Source organism: Cataglyphis hispanica, chromosome 10 (genome assembly GCF_021464435.1).
Source record: "Cataglyphis hispanica isolate Lineage 1 chromosome 10, ULB_Chis1_1.0, whole genome shotgun sequence".
In the NCBI taxonomy this organism is placed as follows: domain Eukaryota; kingdom Metazoa; phylum Arthropoda; class Insecta; order Hymenoptera; family Formicidae; genus Cataglyphis; species Cataglyphis hispanica.
The window spans coordinates 1,171,619-1,190,198 of NC_065963.1; the positions used below are offsets into that span (position 1 = coordinate 1,171,619).

Below are 18,580 nucleotides of genomic sequence, written 5' to 3' on the forward strand. Positions count from 1 at the left end.
GGTAACACCGGAAATGCGCAAACGATTGCTGGACGAATTTACCTCACATACTCTGCATGCAATTTCGCCGATCATATCAGAGTGCTGCAATGCTACAAGTGTATGACTTTTGGACATATTGCTAAAGACTACAAATCGATGGCAGTATGTGATCACTGTTCGGAATCGTACGAAATGAAAGACTATAATACTAGAAAGCAGACACCGTAATGCTGCAACTGCACTCGGTTTTCAAGAGGATCGGTAAGTGACAGAGCGCATTCGGCCTCGGACTAAGAGATGTACTCTGCGACAAAATCAAGGACAGAATTACGCACGTGAATTATGGATAATACAACTTCTAGGCATAATAAACTGAAAATCTGTCATGTTAATTGCCAGTCTAATAGGGCATTTCGATGAATTCTGCCATTATTTTACTGACTTAAGGTATCATATTATTTGTCTATCGGAAACTTGGCTTAAACCAGAAATCTCGGACGGCATGATCAAGGTTCCTGGATATCACCTGGTAAGAAATGACAGAGTCGGTCGACAGGGAGGTGGAGTCACTTTTTACGTACAAAACTCGATTAGAATCGTCGTTCAGACACAATCATCTACTGATTCACAATATTAATAACTGCAAGCCTGAATTTCTAATAGCAGAAATTATTCAACAACGTGTAACGAATCATCTTTCCCGTACGCCACATCAGGTTCGCCGGTTTCCAGGATTTGGGAGAAGGAGGAAACTCCAATTTACTCTTCCGATCATTTTGACAAAACAGTTTATTTAGTTTATAAAAGAAATAATACTGTCAAAGCAATAAACGCGGACAGCGTGAAAAATGCGATGTACGCTAACAAGAAAATAATACAATCAAAGCAATAAGTGCGGGCAGCGTGAGCAATGCGGTACAAGCTAGTCTGCTTGAGCATGCATGAAGGCTTTGCTAGTTCGAGTCTTACAGAATAACTAGGCTAACGCAGTATATACAAAATCGGGCGGCTTGAGCCCGTACGTAAAAGCGGAATCCGTATCTGTAGACGGGGAAAGGCGGACTCGGATGTGACGGTTGTTATTGCAAGAATGTGCACTGTGCGGCGATGTATTTTGAAAAGGACTGGCAAGGCCGGTGCTCGGCGGCTTATCCTTAGAAGGACTTTAGGCGCCAATGACGTATTCCGCCGTCACGAGCAAGCGCGATCTTTTGTTCGGGTCGCCTGCGATCGACGTACTAAATTATCCCCGATCGCGGTATGTACAAAACTGTCAGTTTTCGGCGGACTATTGGATATAACAAAACGGTATATTAATCGGTCAATCTGGTGGGGTATAACTCCTCGGTTTAACTAATCGGTCGGTCGGTCAGTTTAACGGAGTACCCGGTATATGAATCAGTCGGTCCAGTAGAATGAAATCACCGGTATATCGGTTCGGTCAGTAACGCGTTCTCTTAATCTAACGCCATCCCCGGGAAAGCCGGCATAACCACGAGAAACCCGTGAGCTGGTTTAGCGTGGGTAGGGTGTCTCCGCCATCTCAGCAACCGGGAAGCCCGGCCTAACCTAACCTAACCTAACCACGAAAAGCCCGTGGCCTGGTGTAACGGAGTGACGGGAACCGCCATCTCAGCAACCGGGAAGCCCGCCCTAACCACGAGTAGCCCGTGGCCTGGTGTAGCGAAAGTATTCGATGAGCGTCTACCAGAAATCGGGAACCCCGGCCTAACAACGAGTAACCCGTTGCCTGGTGCTGAGCTTGGTTTCGGATCTTGGTTCGGACAGGACTCAGGATTAGGAACTGGTAACGATACGCTCGCCGGACTGCCTTATATACCCGGCGCGGCTGTCTCACTCACGCGATTCGGCGCATGATAGGGCGCTTCTTCTGGTGGGGTTTGCGCCATAGGTGCGAGCGTTTAGGGGCGCCATAGGTGCCATGCCTCATATTGCGGGCGGATGGTCTGCCCGCGAAGCTGGTAACGGTATCGTTACAAACGCATGCAATCTGCTCTTAGCTGTCCTCTACCGACCGCCTAATTGTGGTTATTTAAGTGAATTTATAAGTATTTTCTTAGATCTGCAGATTAAATATCAACATTCAATGATCTTTGGAGACTTCAATGCGGATATGAAAGTCAACACATATGATAGCACACAGCTACAGAATTTCATTGCATCAGCCGGAATATATCTGGTGCCATACGGATTCACGCATCATATGAGGAGCTTTAGTACCTTCCTCGATCTTTGCATTATCGATGATGCTGATAAACTTATAAACTACGGAAAATCAGCGGTCTCGTTTTTATCTGCGCATGATCTAATTAATGTTACATATAACATCAACATCGAGCGGCGCTCCGAGAGGTTGGTTACATGTAGGAATTTCAACGATTTCAGAGAACAAGACTTCCTCTTCGAAATCAGCGAGTGCGACTGGTCCGACTTGATAATTTCGGATTGCTTAGAGGATAAGGTGCAGATCTTCAACGTCGACTCCTAAAATGTTTAAACAACCACGCTTCATTGAAACAAATACGCTTTAGAAATCTTCCTGCTCCATGGCTCACAATTGAAATTCGCGGTGCGATGTATGAAAGAAACAATCTAAGAAGAATCTGGCGTAGAAACAGAAATGTCGCCAACTATGATAAATTCAAGGCTATGCAAATTCACATACAGAACTTAATCCGCGCCGCCAAAAGAAACTACTATGTAACAGTTTTCAGTCAAAAAGACAAACCTGCAAATACATGGAGTAAATTGAAACATCTGAGTCTGATAAAGGTCAAAGATTCCAGTAGAAAACTCACACACTGTGTTGAGGAACTCAATACATTTTTTGCCGATGCTGGCTTGCGACAGACTATTACGCCACCGGAAGTGCTGGATGCACTCTGTATGCATGGGGAGTTTGAAGACAAGAAATTCTTTTTCAAATATTTTACACCTCAGATCATACATAAGTCTCTTGTAAAGATAAAGTCGTGCGCTACAGGTATTGATGGAATTTCATCAATGTTTATCAAGAAGGCTTTGCCTTACATTATGCCAATCATCGAGCATTTGTTTAACTTCTTGCTCACGCACGGAGTAGAACCTGCAATTTGGAAATCGGCGATCATCACGCCAATACCTAAAATCAATCATTCTACCTTGGTGCAGCACTACAGACCTATCTCCATATTACCATTTTTGTCTAAAGTTCTGGAGAGGATACCATCTGATCAGTTACTTGAATACTTGATGGATAACGACCAGTTAGATCCATGTCAATTTGTATACAAGCGCAATTCTTCCAAACTTGCATTATCAGAATGTTAGATGACGTGCGACAAGCTGCCGACTGCAGGGAAGTAACAATTTCCATCTTCTTCGACACGAACTGTGTCTAAAGACTTCTCAAAGTCTTTAGACACGGTTCATCATGGTGCCCTCATTGTGAAATTACAACAAAAAGAACTCTCGAGTGCTGCGCTTTTGGATGGCTTTCTATCTAAGGAACGAACGCTGTGCGTGACAGCTTCGAGGATACAACTTCTTCTGTGGCTCACATCAAGGCTGAAGCTCAGGGTTCCGTACTGGGTCCGTTATTCACTTTATATGTATCAGACATTTGTAATGTTCTACAATACTGCAAATACAATTTTTATGCAGACGATCTACCAATATATCTTCATTGCAAGCCGTCTAATCTGCAACAGAGTATATGTGAGGTGAACGAAAACATCAAATCAATCGCCTGCTGGGCTGATTGCAACGGACTAGTGCTGAACCTTGCTAAGACACAAGCCATCATATTCGGCACGGCCAGATACATCAATGCAATTGAGTCCGATCGACTACCAGAAATAAACATTAATGGATCAACAATACAGCTCTCTTTAAATGTCAAGTACCTTGGTGTCACGATTTCAAACACACTGTCATTGGAACTTACACATCGAAAACGTCATCAAAAATATGCGCACTAAATTATACCGGTTAAAACTATTAAAACATCTGCTACCTAACGAATTAAAAATACAGTTAATTGTTTCGTTAATCTTTCCGCATTTGGACTACTGCTGTGTAACTTTCACGGATATTACGGATCAACTCAACATACAACTATACAAAGCATTAAACACCTGCATCAGATTTGCATTCAATGACAGACGGGATGAGCACTTAACGCCATTCTATCGCAAGCTACATTGGCTTAAAATCGACGCCAAAAGAAAATACTTCGTGGGATGTCTGCTCTTTAACATCATACGCACTCAGCAGCCGAGACTTATACACAGTGGTTTCATTTTTAGGTCGGCTATGGCGTCGAGAGTCACTAGGGCGTCTGACGATCTTCTCCTTCTGCCTTTGTGCAGAACTGAGATCTTTAGGCGTTCTTTTAAATTCAGTGCTTCTAGGTTTTGGAACGATCTACCGCCGGAAATCCGCTGCAAGATCGACTTTAAATGCAAACTATACTAACATCTGTTAAGCGCAACGCTTCTGTGACTAATACGATGAGATGCTTCTATGACCAGACACACTTTATATTTATATAAATTCTGTAATGTACAATAACACCCACTCTTGCATTCACTCATACGCGCATATTTCACGAGCACGCGTGCACGCATTAATCTACTTATATACTTACTTATATATTATATACTTAATTAGATAAAATCGATACGTTGTATATATATGTACTTATTTGGACTGTATTTTCTAATTTTGGTGCGCTTGAGGGAACTTTGTCCCAGAGCTCTTGAATAAATATACGCTTTCTCTCTCTCTCTCTCTCTCTCTCTCTCTCTCTCTCTCTCTGGATTTCCAGGTAGGCTATAGACACTCGATCATCCTGGGGGACTTTAATGCTGATATGAATCAGGACACCTTTAATAGTCAGCAAATTGGCTCCTTTATATTTGAGTCGAGTTTATATCTGGTGCCGTTCAGGTCCACTCATCATCTGAGGGACTCCAGCACACTGTTAGACTTGTGCATTATCGATGACAGTGATAAGCTCAAAGAATTTGGTCAGTGTGGAGTAGCATTTCTGTCAGCACACGATCTTATTTTTATAAGGTATGGGATTAAGCTTCAGCGTCGCCATGGGAAGCTTGTAGTTTGCAGGGATTGGAGTGGCTTTGATGCGGAATCCTTTCAGTGTGATGTTAGTAATATCGATTGGACTGACGTGTCGGTCTCGGATAACATGGATGAAAAGATTGATATCTTTTGTACTAAATTACTCAATGTATTCGATGAGCATGTGCCTCTGAAACGACGACTCTTCAGGAATTTGCCTGCCCCATGGTTGACTGATGCGATCCATGGGGTGATGCGCGATAGAGATCTGGCCAGGAGAACGTGGCGCAGGCATAAAAATGACGTATATTATGATCGATACAAGGTGCTGCGCAACAGAGCGCAAAATCTTGTGCGTTCTGCAAAGCGCGAATATTATGTCAACATCTTCAATCGGGAAGGCAAGACATCTGAGGTCTGGGGCAGGCTGAGACATCTGGGTCTTATTAAGGCCAGGAATACCGGAGGGCGTCTTTCGCACTCAGTTGAAGAGCTTAATGCATTTTTTGGGCATAGTGCGGAGCATGCTGATTGTGTGGAGGATGGCTCTTTGAGGGATATTATTGAGCGGGATTTTGATGACAGGAGCCTCCACTGGAATTATGTGGTGCCGCAAGACATCGCGAGAGTGATTTCCAGGGCAAAATCAAATGCGGTGGGAGATGGCATCTCCTTGAGATTGTTGAAACTGACAATCCACTGTACACTGCCTATTTTGGAGCATCTATTCAATTTCTCCTTGATGAATGGTATTTTCCCTGTGAGGTGGAAATCGGCTCTTATCTGTCCGATACCTAAAGTCAGGAATCCTACATTGGTGCAACATTATCGACCAATATCTATACTTCCTACCTTGTCGAAGGCGTTGGAGCGATTGGTTTGCGCGCAGATTCGTGTCTATCTGGAGGACTCGGGCTTGTGCGATCCGTGTCAGTCTGCTTATCGGAACAACCACTCTACACAAACTTGTCTGATTAGGATGCTGGACGAGGTAAGACATGCGGCTGACCGAAGGATGGTCACTGTGTCTGTTTTCTTTGATTTTTCGAAGGCTTTTGATAGGGTGGATCATTTTTTTCTAATCAAGAAATTGAAGAACTTAAACTTTTCTGAGAGTTTCTTGCGTTGGATACACTCTTATTTGACTGGGCGGACTCAGGCGGTCAAGGATCGCACAGAGGGTACAATCTCATCTCCGTCTCCCGTCAGGGTTGGGGTGCCGCAGGGATCTGTATTGGGACCCTTGCTTTTCACTCTGTACCTGGCTGACTTTAGACATGTGGTCAAACACTGCAAATACAATTTTTATGCTGACGATCTCCAAGCCTACATCCATTGTGAACCTAGAGATTTATCTCACACCATCTGGAAGGTCAATGAAGACATTGAGGCTATTCTTGGATGGTCTAGTATAAACAGACTCATCTTAAACTCAGATAAGACTCAGGCTATAATTATGGGAACAGCGAGATTTGTCAAAGCTATTGATACGAGTACACTTCCTGCGATAAGAGTTGACGGGTCCTTGATTCAATATTCTACATCTGTTAAATATCTTGGTGTCACGATCATGAATACCTTATCTTGGGAGAAGCAGGTTACTAATATGACAAACAGAATCCATTCTGCTCTATATCAATTAAAACTTTGCAGGCACCTATTACCGGAAGCTCTCAAATCTAAGCTTGTCATTTCACTTATCTACCCACATGTTGATTATTGCTGTGCGGCATACACAGACATGACAACCGAGCAGAGTCTGAGACTTCATAGAGCGGTGAATGCCTGCGTCAGATTCATCTTCAACGTAAGGACTGATGAGCACATTACACCTTATTATGTAAGGCTACGGTGGCTCAAGGTTGATGCCAGAAGAGCTTACTTTGTGGGATGCCTGTTGTATAAGATATTGGAAACTAAACAACCTAGTCTCCTGCACTCCAATTTCAACTGTAGGATTGCAACATCCGACCGTGCTACTAGGGCTCCGAGGGATAGGCTTTTCCTGCCACTATGTAGAACTGAACTATTCAAACGGTCTTTTAGACTTACGTCGGCTAGGTTTTGGAATGATCTCCCTCAGTCTATTAGGAGTGCGGCTATACTGGTGGATTTTAAACAAAAGTTGTATTCGTGGTTGCTCGTCTGTGCCTCTTCATGAGTGGGATATAAATTGGGGAATGTTTCTTGAATGCTTAGTATACTATTGCATCTCTCTCTGGCATGCCTTAAGATTGTTGATTATAAAACACATTATGCATAGACACTTTCGTTACATGTTTAAGAATATTGCGCACACATTGTAATTTTAAATGTATTCTTACTTATGTATTTGTATTGGTATATATAGTATTAGTATTTATGTATTAGTATTTATGGCGCTTGAGGGGATTTCGTCCCAGAGCGCTTTATAAATAAAGCTTTCTCTCTCTCTCTCTCTCTCTCTCTCTCTCTCTCTCTCTCTCTCTCTCTCTCTCTCTCTCTCTCTCTCTCTCCTTTCTCTCCATTCTTTTTCTTTTCGCACTATTGATGATAGTAGCTACATAGATAACACAACAATTAAAACAATAAATAATTAATTTATAAATTAATTAATAATTTATAAATTAATTTATAAATTAATTTATAAAATATTTAAAAAATTTAAAACTTTAGAATTTATTAGAATAAGAAATGTCACATATTTTTTTGTTCCTTTCCTTTAATCTTTTTCCTCCTCTTTTGTTTCGTTCTTCTGTCTCATCTTCGCTTGAAGAAGCTTCAATGCTCATTTCTTCTTTCTCATCTTCTTTCTGCTTCCGTTCTCTTTCTATTTCCGATCTCCTATAATTCATTCGTGTTATTTATTAAACATATACAGGGTGTCCCAAAACTACCGGATTTTCTCTTAATGGCAGATTCCTTAGAACATTTTAAGACGAAAATTCTAATACAAAAATGTCGAGGCTATAATAGTTTTTAAACGGGAAGCGATTATATTTTACCGAATGAGAGAGCTGAGATTTCGCGTGCTCAGGCACGGCGAAATAACAAGTGAAAAAAAGTACTCTATAAATGGGGTGCCTTTTTATGATATTATGATTATCGTATAGATTTACAATAGCATTGTCATTATATGTTTTGCCGCTTCTCTACGCATTGCATTAGTACATTCTCTTTACGAATAATGAATGCAAGAACTAAAGTGTCAAAAATGATTCAAGTAAAAATTTGCGATATGTTTCAACTTCAGCTATCAAAGTGATCGATCAATATTACCATGAAGGTATCTACTATGATATACTATGCAAAACAAATAAATTGTAATAGAATTAGATTCGACATTTATTCATTTTGCATTTTGCAATATTTTGGAATATTTATAATGAAATACAAATTGTAACCGTTTTAATAGAAAATAATTAAATAAGTAATTAAAAATTAAACATTTAACAAATTTTAATTGTAAATTAAATCAACTAATTACAATAAATATTTGTGCACGAGTTTAAAGTGGTCGTGCGAGCGAGCGTGCTGCAAAAAGTTCGGGCATGTAATGAACCGGGACGGATCGACGAGAGCGCGATTATCGTAACGCACTTAATTCTCGGACGAACACAGTACACCGGTATATACAAAAAACGATGAGAACGAAATCGGACTCCAAACGTGGCGGATAAACAGAGAAAAATCGTCTATCTCGGATTATATCCGGTAATCACGCAACGGTACTGATACAAATCAGTTTCATACGGCGAATTGTCGAAATATCGCAAATACGCAAACACGGTACACGCGTCGATTGCTTTGTGCGGACTGCTCCAAGCTCTTTTATAAGTCGCTTCCTTCTCGAAGGATCTAGAATATTCCCGAATTTTGCGTACTTCCGCCGCCAGTTTTTATCCGACTTGTTTGTCGCGATTTCAATCTTGGATCCTTTGAGAAAGGTGACAGCGTTTGGATTGTGCCTTCTCGCTCGATCGCGAAAATGCCGCCACTGATTGGACGCCAGTGACGATGGCTCGCAGCGATGCGATAGGCGCGCAATGACATGTCGCGCGGCAACTGCAAGCCGAGTTTAAGAATGCTGATCATTGCATTCTCAAACAATATTCAGAATGACTATAATTGCACAATTGTAATAAATTGTTTGTTGCTGATCATTTCTGGCGTTATTATAGCAATTGCTTAAATAATTTTTTTTTAATTTTAATTTTTTAATTTTTTGCGATTATTAATTTACCGCTTGTAAATATATTCTTTTAAATGACTTCGTAAAAAAATAATCTAGGGGCGTCAACTCTAAGGAGTTCTTTAGAGATTTGTTCGTTTTTGTCATGTTTTGAAGAAAATCGCAAGAAAAAATAATTTTAAATTATTATTCAAAAAGTTATTAAAAATGTTGCCATTAAGTCTTACAGGCATTTCAAACAAACCAATCTGTATTGTTGAAGATATTACTTCATTCGTTACATAAGCTATAATAAATACAATAAACAAATCAGATGTTTGAATAAAAATTAGAATTAATTTTTGTACATTTTTCTTGTATCAATAATGTACAAAAATTAATTCTGAATAATCTTGTGGTCTTGTGTGTGATAAATTGTGAATTTTTGTAAAATGATAAGCATGTATTTTGTTATCTTTTAAGATGAGTTATACTAGAAAATATATTATGTGCTCTTGCGCGGCAACAATCGCATTTTCAACGCATTTGCAAAGCAAATTAAAATTAAAAAAAGAAAAATATTAATAAAAAAAAGCTATTGGATTTTTTAATTGAAACTGACTTCTTTTAGTTATTCTTTTTTACTTTCTCTTGTTAATAATTATTCGATATCACGCTTAAAACCTGCATTAAACGATTTATCTAATTTTAAGGGGAATTTGCGACATGAGCTTGAAATAATTACAATTTTATTTCGGTTAACATATATTATTTATCCTCTCAAAGTCGAAAAATAGGCAAATTATAACCAATATTATTAAATCTCAACTTTTTCTGCCGCGAACAAAGCCCATGTCGCAAACAAGTTTGATAACAAACCGCGCAAACAATATCGACGGTTATTCGCACGATAAGGAAAAAGGCACGCGCGATGCCGTGATGTATGTAATGACGTATGGTCCACTGGCCTATTGGGCGCGCTAATTTTCACCTCGCGCCAGCACTTCGCGTGGCAGCCAATAAAGTTCGGCGCCTTTTCTAAATTTAAATAAATTGAAATTAATGGCAACGAGCTGGAAAAGATTGATTATAAAAAGGCCCATTCTCGAGGAGGAGGCGCACTCGTTTTTCACCGCAATTATACCGCAGAGTTACACCGCAATTGACACACCGCATTATACGACCGCTATTCTCTATTTCTAAAACTGCTTCGACGACCGCTTTTCTATTAGTTCACTTTCTTATAACGCAACCGCTTCTTTCTTATCGGATTACGAATTGCTCAATTAACGGAACTCCGTAATTGATTGTATTAATTATTTATTGTGATTAAAGTGTTTCTTGTAAATATACGTGCGTGACCTTTTTTTCGTGTGCTGTCTCACTTGCACGTGTTTCGTGTGTCGTCGCGCTCTACATCTCACGTCGCTCCGAACAATAATAATTAAAAAACGTTATATTTTTCTTTAACCTAGGAATTAATATTTCTTTAAATGATTAAAATGATGGAGTATACTTCTAACGAATATTGTAATATGTTAATAATTTATGGTGACTGCGGTGAAAATGCGACTAATGCCGCGCAAGAATACGCAATACGTTTTCCAGAGAGTAAAGCTCCAACTAATAACGTAATTTTGCGGTGAATAAATTGAGTACGATAAACAGGATCTATACTATTCACATGCAGAAACATTAATGTCGGGCGTGAACGATATGTTCGAACGAATGAAGCATCAGTTTTGTTAATGTATGAAGAAGATTCATCTACATTCTACAAGTATATGTAAAATGAGTCAAAGATTAATAATCTCTAAGAGCTCAGTACAACGCATCTTAAGAGATAATAAAATGCATGCTAATCATTTAACAAAAGTTCACAATTTATTACGCAAGATTATGCACGCAGAGTTAATTTTTATACATAGTTATTGGCAAAAACCGGCTTTTATTCAAACAATTTTATTTACGGATGAATTCTGCTTTATGCATGAAGGTTCATTCAATACGCACAATTCTCATATTTGGAGCAATGATAATTCACATGAATATCACATTCAAAATTATCAACATCATTTTAGTATAAATCTGTGGACCGGTATACAGAATAATTTAATAGTAAGTTATTTTTTATTGTACATGTTTTTTTAAATTTTTATGGATATATCTGATTTGTTTATTATATGTACTATAGCTTATGTAACAAATGATATAATATTTCCAATGTTAAATTGGAACAAAATTACAGATTGGTCCATTTGAAATGCAAGACTCAACCTTTATAATAATTTTTTAAATAACGATTTACCAAAACTGGATGTTCCATTAGATGTAAGATGACGACTTGTTTTTCAATAAGACGGTGCATCACCACATAATGCACGCTATGTGCGTCGGTCATTAAATGAAAAATTTCCGGATAGATGGATTATGGTGGCGGTGGTCCTATAAGTTGGCCAGCATGGTCACCCGATCTAACTCCTCAATTATTTTTTATGGGATCACATAAAGGAACATGTGTACAAGGAGTGAATTATTAATCGAGAAGAATTAGAAGAGAAAATAATTGAAATAATAACTACTATAACGCCAGAAATGGTCACCAATGCAACAAATAATTTATTAAGACACAAATATGTATTCAATGCAATGGTGGTCATTTTGAACATTTGTTATAATTTAATTGATTTTGCAATTTAATTTTGTTAAATATGTTGAAATTTGTTAAATTAAAATTTGATAAATATGTTAGATTTTTATTTATTTTTTAATTATTTTAATTATTTATTTTGTATGATTGTATTTCATTGCAAACATATATTAAAATATTGCAAAATGCAAAATAAATAAATGTTAAACCTGAATCTGTTACAATTTATTTGTTTCGCATAGCATATCATAGCATATCATAGACACCTTCATGGTAATTTATTGATCGACCACTTTGATAGCTGAAGTTGAAACATGTCGCAAATTTTTACTTGAATCATTTTTTAGATGCCTTTAGTTCTCGCATTCATTATTCGTAAAGAGAATATACTAAATGTGTAGAGAAGCGGCAAAACATATGTTGACAATGTTATTGTAAATTTATACGATAATCATAATATCATAAAAAAAAAACACCTCATTTAAAGAGCAATTTTTTCACTTGTTATTTCGCCGTGCCTGAGCACGCGAAATCTCAGCTCTCTCATTCGGTAAAATATAATCGCTTCCCGTTTAAAAACTATTATAGCCTCGACATTTTTGTATTAGAATTTTCGTCTTAAAATGTTCTAAGGAATCTGCCATTAAGAGAAAATCCGGTAGTTTTGAGACACCCTGTTTATATACACAAGATGTCCCACAAAAAGTGGTCACCCCCTTTTATCTTTTGAACTGAAAGAGATAGACCATAACAAATATATATCAATTTAATGGCTCAACGTGAACTCTTTTTGTGAGCATAGTGGTTACTTATAAAAGCTATCTGTGTTAATGAACGAAGAGGTATGCATTTTTGAATAATAATGTGGATATTTCGATGTAATAAAAGTTATAGAGTTGATTGAAACAAATACAATATGATTGACAATACGATATATGATTTAATGTAAATATTTTATATATTATACGAGTTTTATCGCCTTGAAATATCGCGGGTGACGTTTACCTTTTCACTTTCGGTCCTGTGCTATGGCCAACTTCTGACTCATGCGTCAAAGATTGAGAGAGAGAGTGTGTCATGTTGTCATTTGATCATAATATTCAGTATACAATAAATATAAATAGAAAGTCTATGAATCAATAAAGTGACGCAACATTTTATGACATAAATATCGCAAATAATATTACCTGTGATGCGGTTTGCTTACTTTATTATTTATGTGTTACTTATAATTACTGGCTGCCAAATGTAAACTTTAATAAATAATAAGATGTAATTTTTAGAAATTGTAGAATACTTTCTAATGGCAATAATTTAATTAAAATGTTAATTATTATTGATAATTAAATTATTATTTATACATTATTGTGTTATTTATACAACTGGTTTATCAAACATAAACTTTGAAAAATTATAAAACCAATAATTTTTAAAGAATGTGTACGACTTTAGAATATTTTCTAATGATAAATTTAATAATTTAATTAAATTATTAAATTTATTAATATTATTTATTTTTATTTCATAATTTTGATTTTTTATACCAAATTAAACAAAGTTATTTTTTTAATAAATTACACAAAATTTATTATTTTATTATTCATTTATTATTTAAATAATAACAAAATAAAAACAACTGAGCAATTAAAATAACAACTGAAAATAATCATTAATTTTTTATCATTTCAACGATCTGTTACAATGGATGCGGAAGATAAATTTAGAAGAATGCGAAGAATTTTGATAAATGCTAATTTTAATCGTACAGCTGCGGTACGAATATATCGAGAAATATATCCTGACCATATACCAGCACGATCTAGACAATCATTTCCAAGGTAAATCACTTTATGAAAAAATAAGATTTGACTGAAAGCAGATGCACATTGAAAAGATATAATTAAAAATATTTTACATAATTATCTCGTTATTTTCGAAGAAAATACTTTAATAATAGATAGCAATATACATAGATGTATGCTGTGTAAAGAGTGCCAGTAAGCCAGGAAAATGTATCATAGATTTTATCTATCTTTTTGAACAATTACATGAAAATTTGGCAACTATTGCCACGAAATAGAATGCAGTTTTCGCGACTTAATATTTATCGGTGCCCATGCGCACGAACTAAAAAATAAATTCTTTTTCAAATTCCGAATGTGCAATTTTGAAAGTTTTGTTTGGAGGGAACCGTCCTCCGAGGAAAGTTTAAATGTAAATATAAGAGCAATGGCTGGCACAATATTAACAGGTGCAAGATATACACAATTACAAAAATGTTGCGCTATTTTGAATATTAAGTGTATCGCAAAAAGAAACGTATGAAAAAGCACATGAAACTGCTGCTGAGGCATTCGCAAAAGTTGCTGAAGAAAACATGAAAGTAATTGCAAATGAAGAACATGAGTTGGCATTATAACGCAATGAGGTAATAAATGGAATACCATATGTAACAGTAATAAATAACAGAAGCTGGATGAAAAGCATATAGAACAAAAAGATATGATTTTTTATCAGATGTAGACACAACATGTGGTGTGCGAACGGGCAAAGTGCTACACATGTCTGTAAGAAATAAATATTGTGCAGTTTATAAAAGCAGAAAAGCTTGAAAAAAAACCTGCAAATCATAAATGTTATAAAAATTGTGATAGAGATTGCAATTCAACGATTATGGAAGCAGACGCAATTGTAGAAGAATTTAAAACAATCATAGAAAAACGGGGACTAATTTATTCTACTTATATAGCGGACGAAGCAGCGTATATAAAAAAAAATAATACAAGCAAATCTATATTCTAATGTATTCATAGAAAAAATTGAATGTCAAAATTATTTATTACGCAATTTGGCATCAAAAATAAAAAAAATAGCGAAAACAAGGATATTTTGGCAAATTAAGAAATATTATTGATAATCGTGTACTTCAAATTAGAACAGCTGTAACACAAGATTGCATTTCTAAAAATGGATTTAGACAATGTAATAAGTCACGTTTTTTGCGAGCATAATGAATGCAAAAAGATAGGATATTTCTGTAATCGATTACAGAAAGAAAATGAGGAAAAATATATTTCACAATTTAAAAAATGTGAATTGTATGAAAAACTGCAAAAAACATCTACAGGGTGTCCTGCAAAGATTGTGCCAACGATCGTGAGCGAGTAGACGACAGTAAACAGAACAGAAAAGTCCTTTACCATTTTGCAATTTTTGCAATAATTATTGAAATATTAATTAAAAAGTATTGATGAATGAGCATGCGTTTCGCACGGCTAGACCATGGGACGTATGCTCTAGGCGTGCCAGCGGCAAGGTTCATAGTGTCGCACGGCAACGAAAAGTGTTTGGTCTCACGCGTATCCCTTTCGTCGCGAGGTTAAACTTTTCGTTGCCGTGCAACACTAAACCCGCCGCTATCATGTCTAAAGCGTACGTTTTGCTAATTTTTTAATTTTTACTTAAAACATTTTGCTAATTTTTCGGGGATTGCTACTATATAATTTTATAAATTTTACACTATCACTATCACTCACTCACCCACGCGCTCACACAACTATTTCCACATTTATGGACCGATTTTTTCGAAATTGGTATCAAAATTTTACTAATTTTTCGGGGAATTTATGGCTACTATGTGTTTTTTTTTGTTTTTCTTTTTTTTTAATTTTATACCCCCACACTCATCCACGCACCCACACACGTACTCATACATGCACAACATACATACATACATACATACACACACACACACACACACACACACACACACACACACACACACACACACACACACACATATGCATCCGCATATGAACTCATCCGAATACACCCGAACACGTACAAATACATACAAATATATATAAAGATACATAAACAGACACAAATACACACGCACACATACTTTTTCTTTACTGGTACCATAAAGCTTTATCTATATCCAATTGTATTTTTATAGTACTTTTACATCTATAACAATGATGGCTATAAGATAAAATAGCGTCGTTCGATAAATATTATTATACCTCAGAATAGTTGTCGATTAGTCGTATTAATCGTATCTGTTGTGAACACAGATTACGATTATAACTAATCTATATAATTGATATAATTATAAAACCTTGATACAACGTATCATAGAATGAGCTTAAACGAAGAATAAATAATACTATATAAATATAAATTACTATATAAATATTACTATATAAATATTGCGCAACATAATAATGCTCTAGGAGTCGATTATGTATCTGTGAAACGAAATAAAAATTACAAAGTGAACTAATTTACTAGATTCGATAAATGAAACCGCAGATACTCCAATGAATTTCCTCATTTTTGTAATTTCTACATCGCTTTAAGATACACAATAAATGTTATCAATATACAAATAATGCAGCCAATGAGAAACAATGCTTTCTCACTGTTTATGAAACTGATCTATATAAATTATCGATCAATGGTTCAATCGATATTCGAAGCAACATTGTGGGAAAAAAGACAGACAATTTGTTATAATAATATTCTTATTTAAAATTTTAGATGCTAATAGATAATGATTTTTGTGGTCAAATTCTCATTGAAATTGAGAAACAAGAATAAAGAGAACTATTCTGCCAGTTTTACAGTTGATAATCCTGCTACCGCCGGCCTCGTCACCGTCCCGTCGTCATCGCCGCTACTTCCATTGCCGCTGATTCCGTCGCCGCTAATCCTATCGCAGCCGTTATTGCCGACCGCATGGCCGTTAATCCAGTCACTGCCAGCTTTATAGTCACTGCCGCTGATTCTGTAGCCAACCCTATCGCCGGCCACATCGCCGCTGATCCCATCACTGGCCGCATCGCCGCCGATTCCATCACCGGCCGCATCGCCTGTTGACCCTATTGCCACTGATAAAATACAGATAAAAATAAAATTAATATTTACTTAGATATATCAAAAACATTGTTACGTCCGTCTTCTGCTTGTTCGTCCCTGCATGTCGCCTGTGGTAGTGTGCTGTACCGTCTCCATAAAGAAGATTCCTTAACGCTAAGGGAGATGTTATAATAACAACAGCTGACATTTTGATATTTTGAGCCGCCATTGGAGTCCCGCGGCGGATTTGATTCCGAGCGGATGTTTCCGCTGTTGATCCCGCTTTTCTTTACAAATGAGATTATCAGTTACGCATTGTTCTGTGTTCTATATTTTGTGTTGGATTAAATTCCCTTCGTTTCTTATAATCAGTGTTATTATTTATGACGCGGAGCGTGTGTGATGATTGTGTCGTGCGCGATTCGATTATTCTCAAAGTCGTCGCGCGGACATAACAATATATTAAAATATTACTAATATCGTTGCCTAATATTGTTGTATATTATCAAATATTCACGATCAATCAAATATTGACGATATTAGGCAACATAATATTTTAATATACTTTTGTTATATACCTAAGTAAATATTAATTTTATTTTTATCTGAATTTTAAAGCTCGAAGATCAAGAGATAAAGCTTCAAGAATTTACCGCCAACAAGAACACTTCATGAAATTCTTGTATCAACTGTATCTCGTTATTCATGATACATAAGAAGAAGAGGACGAGGAAAAGAACTGTAAGAAAACAATCAAATTAAAAACTAAAAAAATTATCTTGCACTAATTTATTTGAAAAAATAAAATTTTGTAACCTTATTCATATACTTTTATTTTAGCAAAGTAAATTAATTGCTGCCGATAAAGTATAGCCATAGAATGCCAAAGAAAATTAAAACAAAATCACATAATTATTTTTCTATAATAATTTAAATTTTCGCGAACACGAGACGAAAGCGAGAATAAAGATATTGTTGCATCCCTGAATTATGCCCATCTCCAAGAGATCGTCTCTAAGCGCGTTACCGAGGAGTTTATTGAAAAACAACAGCCGACATTTTGTTGTTTAGAGCCGCTATCATAGTCTTGTGACGGATGTCAATCCGCGCGGACGTGTTCGCTATTATTCGAAACGATATTCTCTGTTCTGTATTCTATGACATATTAAAGTTCTCGTTCTTTTATAATTGCGAGTTATTATTTATAACGCGAAGCATAAGTGCCGGTTGTGTCGTGCGCGATTCGATTCGATTCTCAAAGTCGTTGCGCGGACGCAACAATATGATAGAAAAAGCAGCGAATTTCGACCAGCTTGAATCGTCATCGGAGACAGACTAACTCGAACGATTGCTAAGACTAATACTCTACCGATGTTAACAATAGAAGTTTCGCAGGTCGTTCGATGAATGTAGTTGTTTGTCAAAAATTTTTCATTTTGGAGTATAGCGCACGGACTAACAAACTTGGATTAAAAATGGATATCATAAAACAAGATTTCGGATTTACCAATGACGAAAATACTTTTCGTTGATTCTTTGCTGATCCGAAAATAACGGCAAAAATAACTAGAATTGACGAGGAATTAATTGCAAGATTTTCTATAATATTACAATTACAATATTCAATTGTGGAGCAGAGATAGATTTAAGAAAATTTGACGTATATGCTTACAAAACAGCAAATATTTGTCGGAAAATATTTTTAGTATTTCATTCTTATTTCAGTTATGATTATTTATATTTATATATATTTTAGTTATGATTCACAAAGTTCTTCTGCACAGTAAGAAAATGCCGCATTACCTATTGGGTCATTATCGAAAGAAGCTCAAGAATCGAGGAATTATAAAGAAAGA

At 36.4% G+C, this 18,580-nt stretch overlaps 1 long non-coding RNA gene across 1 annotated transcript in view; it reads left to right on the forward strand.

Annotated features, from left to right (window-relative positions):
* The window catches only part of LOC126852308 (uncharacterized), a 47,555-nt gene extending 30,054 nt beyond the window's left edge, over positions 1–17,501 (forward strand). Inside the window, exon 2 of the long non-coding RNA XR_007687811.1 lies at positions 16,485–17,501. This is a non-coding gene — a long non-coding RNA (uncharacterized LOC126852308). The remainder of the gene's footprint in view (positions 1–16,484) is intronic.
* The last annotated feature ends 1,079 nt before the right edge of the window (positions 17,502–18,580 follow it).